We start from the raw sequence: 6,787 nt of genomic DNA on the forward strand, positions 1-6,787 counted from the left end.
AGATATAAATTTAATATGTATTAAATGCATATTCATCAGAAAATATAACTCCTCTGGTGAGATATTGCGCATGCGCTAACACACTAACGTAGCCAGATTGTGTATTGATTGGCATATGCAGAGGACACTTTACTTGCAAGGTATACGTCCTATTTCTTAAGTGAGGTCTACGGATGGTATGTTATCATATAAATCTATGCTGGGATACCTGCTCTTCATTTTAAATGCATAATTTTTGCAAAATATTATTTTTCTCATGAGATGTTGCGCATGCGCGAGCACCGTTTCATGCGCTCAGAACGGAGTGAAGCAAAATGCATAATATAGCTTGCTGAGAGAGAGAGGGGTGGGAGACTGAGGACCGACGGCAGGGAAGATAGCTGAAGGCGGTAGACGAAGAAGGAGTCTAAGCGAGGGGCAAGAAAGCCAGTGGGAAATCTGGAGGGGATAAAGTAAGAGTTTTGCACCCTGCAGGCTAGGACGTTCTCCTTATTATATATCCACAAGTCTACATATAAAAATTCATTTCAGAAATCTATGCTGAGATACTTCCTAACCATAATAAATGCATATTCATCAGAAAATATAGCTCCTGTGGTGAGATATTGCGCATGCGCTAACACTAACGTAGACAGATTGTGTATTGATTGGCATATGCAGAGGACACCTTACTTGCAAGGTATTCGTCCTATTTCTTAAGTGAGGTCTGCGGATGGTATGTTATCATATAAATCTATGCTAGAATAGCATAATATTATAAACATAAGCAAACTGCATAATATTATATTGGAAAACATGGTAAAATTCGGCGGCCGCCTGCGCATTTGCGAATTGCAGAGCGCAATCTCTTTCGGACGGCCGACGGCGATATGCATGTGCAGCAGGCACCTTACATGCACATTCTTCTTCCTATTTATTAAGAGTGGTCTACTGATTGAATGATTTCATGTAGATCTATGCTAGAATCCCTATTCATTTTAAATGCACATTTTTTGCAAAATATTCTTTGTCTCGAGAGATATTGCGCATGCGCGAGCGATATTTAATGCGCACAGTAGGCCTACGAATTGGAGAAAAACCTGAATAATATAGCTTTGATTAAGATTAGAAAAGTGGGAGGCTAAGAAAAGACATGCCACATTCCAAATAAAATGCTCAACGTCGACCCTACGTCATTTCCTTTAGGTGACAGGTCGCTGACGTTGCCGCGCTGTATCCCTGTGCATTAGTGTAGCAAGGGTTCTTCCACCAAGCAGTGTCACCACATTGACGTAGCAAGGTTGCAATTTGCGATGCGCACTTTGTGTAGGCATCCCACACTCCTTATTAAATGCTTATCGGTGGCCCTACGTCATTTCCGTTGGACGACAGGTCGGCGACGTGTCCGCGTCCTATCCCCGCATTGGTATAGAAAGGGATCTTTGGCAGAGCAGTGCCACCACATTGAAGCTGCGAGTGTGCATTCTTCAATGCGCACCTTCTCTAGGCATGCTTAACGTTAGCCCTAAAGTCATTTCAAAATTCACAAAGTTCAAAATTAAAAAGTTCATTCCTAAAGCCCTAAGTCATTTCCTTTGGGCGACAGGTCGCCGACGTGTCCGCGCCCTATCTCTGTTCATTGGTACAGGAGTGGATATTCCGCAGATTTATACAATATATATACGCGAGTAGGACGCAATTCATATGCCGCTATGTACACGAGTATAGGACGCAATTAATATGCCGCTATATATGCGCGTAGGATGCAATTAATATGCCGCTATATACACGAGTAGGACAATTAATATGCCGCTATATACACGAGTAGGACAATTAATATGCCGCTACATATACCTACGAATAGGACAATTAATATGCCGTTATATAGACGAGTCGGACTATTAATATTCCGCTATATACAATTAGGACAATTAATGGGCCGCTATATAATTAGGACAATTATCTTGTTCCTACCGAGATATGCGCAAAACCGCCACACTGACAGGCAGGTAAAGCTAGTGCGCGTATGTTACCACACCTAACAACTCGTGCATATCTACATACAATTATATTCTGCAGGGTAAACAAGTAGCATAAGTATTATTCAAGCACAGACCTATATGCTTTACCCGTTCAGTCATTTTCTACGCCATAAAACTACGTATGTAAATTTATACATAAACATAAGCGTATAAAATAACTTGCTGCATATGTAATTACGTAGCACAACGGCCGAGTACCGCCTAACCGCACCACCACCACCATCGCCACAGGAAACCATAAGGTATTTGACGCGTACGCGTACGCACGCGCGAAATTGATACGTAAAAATTGTATATCTATATAGGCCGATATAATATATATATATATATATAGGCCGATATAAGTGTATATCTACATTCTTTCACACGCGTTTGCTGTCGCGCTCACAGGGGGAGAGAATCGACTGATTAGTTTTGCCTCAGCAATAATACTGCAAGTTACCCCAACCCCTCCTTATACATTACTACACTACAGAGTCATGTCAAGTTACCCCAACCCCTCCTTATACATTACTACACTACAGAGTCATGTCAAATGCAGTGCAGTGCTGCGCAAGTGAAATACTGGGATCGCTACCCGCTCTAAAGACCCTCATGAGACTCTTTCCGTATCCGACTCCGCGTCCGTATCCGAGTCCGCGTCCGACGCCGAGGCCACCGTTGGCACCGAGGGCACTGAGACCTAGGTTAGCCGGAGCAGTCCCTGCTATCGCACCAGCCACCTATAAGTAATCGAAGTGCGCACGTGGACATCAGCACCTGCATGGATGCTGCGGCTACGTCGTGCTAGTAATACGTGTGCATCTATCTCCTCAAACAAGCTGATGTAATGCAAATAAGCTCATATTGAGGCTGATAGTTGCAACTAAAATGAACCGCGAAGCATCTACAAAAGAAAGCTCAAGTTCCGTGATCGTTCATTCTTGAGCTTCCTTCCATAACGTTGCGTGCTGTTTACGCGAACAAAATCTATTAGCTAGCTATTTATTTTGCTACATCGTTCTGCCGAAGCTGTGATTGGACTGACGAAATACGAACCCAAATAGTTCGAAATATAAAGATATAAAACTCTACCCTCATTAAGCGACAAATCCGGCGTCCGACAGAGTGGCAGACGCGTCCGAAAAACGAACGACGTATCAGTAATATCAAAATGTAAATCATGACTTACTACTTACTAAATTATTAGAAATACATTTGTCATTATTCACCGCTGGTAATATCTCTACAGCGTCGTTTGGCAACGTTCAGCAAAATAGGAGAATATGTTTATCTATATTTTTATACTTACACTAATCAGTAGAATAACAGCAAAAGACAGCATTGTGATGAGTGCTCTGCAAATATAAGAAACAATTTAAGATCTCACGAAACGAAAGAACCGTTAGCAATATCGTAGTCACGGATATAACATTCCTATACTTTGCACTGCGTGAGTCCAACATGTTCTGTTAGCATCTATGACAAATACGACATACGCATATACGCTCTCCTATGACACAATTCATATGACAGATGCGTTGTGCGCATCATAGCAGTCTAGGAGCACTATTATGAACGCAAGCAGTAAATTTCAGCTGTAAAGCGGAACAAAGTTGACTCTTCAATATTTGTCATAGAAAAAATCTTCCTATGACTAATAGTGTCATAGGAGCGCGTATATGCGTATGTCGTATTTGTCATAGATGCAAGCAGAACCGCTAGCAATATCGTAGTCACGGTATAACATTCTTATATACTTTGCACTGCGTGAGTCGTACTCTAACAATAGTTACATAAAGACATATCTATCAGCTCCGACTTTCTCGGCTTTTGCACATAAGCCGTAGAAAAAGTTATACTTACATTACCAAAGATGCTTTCAGAGGTCCTCTCGATGCAAGTAAGTGGTCTGCAAGTGCTGACGATAGGCTAAGAGAGAAGGGTTTATATACCATAATCCTTGATCGTTAACCGCCACCGCCTTTCTTCTGCTCCAGCCGAGGCCGAGGCCATATTGTATATCAATCATACTCGAGTTCACGTATTTCGCTGGAAAAGAAATGTGAGCTGTCGCTACTGTCACACCATCACGCGAAATCAACAATCTGATGACCGCAGGCGGAACCTGACGGGAGCTTGTTAACTCCAGCACCTATGAACCAAGTTGTTTACTGTTACCAATCTACTAACTCAAGATCTATGACCAAGGGGTAACATATGTAACAAGGGTTAACACTTTAGAAATTTGAATAAGAGATTCTATCTCTTGATGTGCATACAAAAACTACCCGATCCTAAATTCCAATCCGCTTATGAAAAATCGATTAGTATATTTAATCAACAGATTTAGTGTGCGGGACACGCGTGAACGAACGCGTAACGGAAAGTTATTTTTACCGCTGCGTCTGTGACCTTGGTTCAACGCGCGACCTAGCTATCGTCTGGCGGTGAGAAGCTATCGTCACGGTAGAGTCTATGTGGGACGCGCGGCGCGGCGCGGCGAAATCGCCCCACGGGGCTAAAAGTCATAGACAGAAGACGCTACGTAATATGTTTTATTAACAGTTTTGTCCTCGTAGCGATCGAAAGGGAATGCGCTTAATTGCGGCTGAACAAAGCTTTGTGAAAAATCGCCCGGGCGCAGGTTAGAAAACCATCATTAAAAATATAATAGCGGATACCAGGATACGCATCAGTTTGCTCGATGTCATCACAGGCACTTGAAACGTCCCAATTAAAAAAAATTATAGTAAATAAACACGAAATGTATTTACTCCCAAAGTCTTAATGTTTCTCTACTCTATTTCGCCTATTACCCGTAAATGCCGGTCAAATGCTCATCTGCAACACACAAGTACACCGCACGCCCGCCCTGTGTACAAACAACATGAATAAGAGACAAGAACATGAACAAGAATCCTCACTCTCTTATTCTGCAGGCTAGGGCGCTCAACTCTTATTTCATCCCCTCCCGTTTTCCCACTGCCTTTCTTGCTCCTCGCTTAGACTCCTTAATCTTCTACCGCCCTCAGCTATTTTCCCTGCTGCCTATCCTTAGTCTCTCACCCCTCAATCTCTTACTCAGCAAGCTATATTATGCAGTTTATACTTCAGTCCGTTCTGAGTGCATTAAACGGTGCTCGTGATCTCATGAGAAGAAGAATATTTTGCAAAAATGTATGCTGAGATACCTCCTAACCATAATAAATGCATATTCATCAGAAAATATAGCTGCTGTGGTGAGATATTGCGCATGCGCTAACACTCTAACGTAGCCAGATTGTGTATTGATTGGCATATGCAGAGGACACTTTACTTGCAAGGTATACGTCCTATTTCTTAAGTGAGGTCTACGGATGGTATGTTATCATATAAATCTATGCTGGGATACCTGCTCTTCATTTTAAATGCATAATTTTTGCAAAATATTATTTTTCTCATGAGATGTTGCGCATGCGCGAGCACCGTTTCATGCGCTCAGAACGGAGTGAAGCAAAATGCATAATATAGCTTGCTGAGAGAGAGAGGGGTGGGAGACTGAGGACCGACGGCAGGGAAGATAGCTGAAGGCGGTAGACGAAGAAGGAGTCTAAGCGAGGGGCAAGAAAGCCAGTGGGAAATCTGGAGGGGATAAAGTAAGAGTTTTGCACCCTGCAGGCTAGGACGTTCTCCTTATTATATATCCACAAGTCTACATATAAAAATTCATTTCAGAAATCTATGCTGAGATACTTCCTAACCATAATAAATGCATATTCATCAGAAAATATAGCTCCTGTGGTGAGATATTGCGCATGCGCTAACACTAACGTAGACAGATTGTGTATTGATTGGCATATGCAGAGGACACTTTACTTGCAAGGTATACGTCCTATTTCTTAAGTGAGGTCTACGGATGGTATGTTATCATATAAATCTATGCTAGAATAGCATAATATTATAAACATAAGCAAACTGCATAATATTATATTGGAAAACATGGTAAAATTCGGCGGCCGCCTGCGCATTTGCGAATTGCAGAGCGCAATCTCTTTCGGACGGCCGACGGCGATATGCATGTGCAGCAGGCACCTTACATGCACATTCTTCTTCCTATTTATTAAGAGTGGTCTACTGATTGAATGATTTCATGTAGATCTATGCTAGAATCCCTATTCATTTTAAATGCACATTTTTTGCAAAATATTCTTTGTCTCGAGAGATATTGCGCATGCGCGAGCGATATTTAATGCGCACAGTAGGCCTACGAATTGGAGAAAAACCTGAATAATATAGCTTTGATTAAGATTAGAAAAGTGGGAGGCTAAGAAAAGACATGCCACATTCCAAATAAAATTCTCAACGTCGACCCTACGTCATTTCCTTTAGGTGACAGGTCGCTGACGTTGCCGCGCTGTATCCCTGTGCATTAGTGTAGCAAGGGTTCTTCCACCAAGCAGTGTCACCACGTTGACGTAGCAAGGTTGCAATTTGCGATGCGCACTTTGTGTAGGCATCCCACACTCTTTATTAAATGCTTATCGGTGGCCCTACGTCATTTCCGTTGGACGACAGGTCGGCGACGTGTCCGCGTCCTATCCCCGCATTGGTATAGAAAGGGATCTTTGGCAGAGCAGTGCCACCACATTGAAGCTGCGAGTGTGCATTCTTCAATGCGCACCTTCTCTAGGCATGCTTAACGTTAGCCCTAAAGTCATTTCAAAATTCACAAAGTTCAAAATTAAAAAGTTCATTCCTAAAGCCCTAAGTCATTTCCTTTGGGCGACAGGTCGCCGACGTGTCCG

The 6,787-nt window shown here is 42.4% G+C and overlaps 1 long non-coding RNA gene across 1 annotated transcript; it reads right to left on the reverse strand.

Moving 5' to 3' along the window:
- Positions 1-2,632: 2,632 nt before the first annotated feature.
- LOC106813413 lies at positions 2,633-3,929 on the reverse strand. The gene is made up of 3 exons (XR_001394466.1): positions 3,867-3,929; positions 3,313-3,358; positions 2,633-2,743 (listed from the first exon to the last, which is right to left on the reverse strand). It is a non-coding gene; the product is annotated as an uncharacterized LOC106813413 (long non-coding RNA).
- Positions 3,930-6,787: the final 2,858 nt, after the last annotated feature.

This window comes from Priapulus caudatus, unplaced genomic scaffold, assembly GCF_000485595.1.
Source record: "Priapulus caudatus unplaced genomic scaffold, Priapulus_caudatus-5.0.1 Scaffold768, whole genome shotgun sequence".
Lineage (NCBI taxonomy): Eukaryota > Metazoa > Priapulida > Priapulimorpha > Priapulimorphida > Priapulidae > Priapulus > Priapulus caudatus.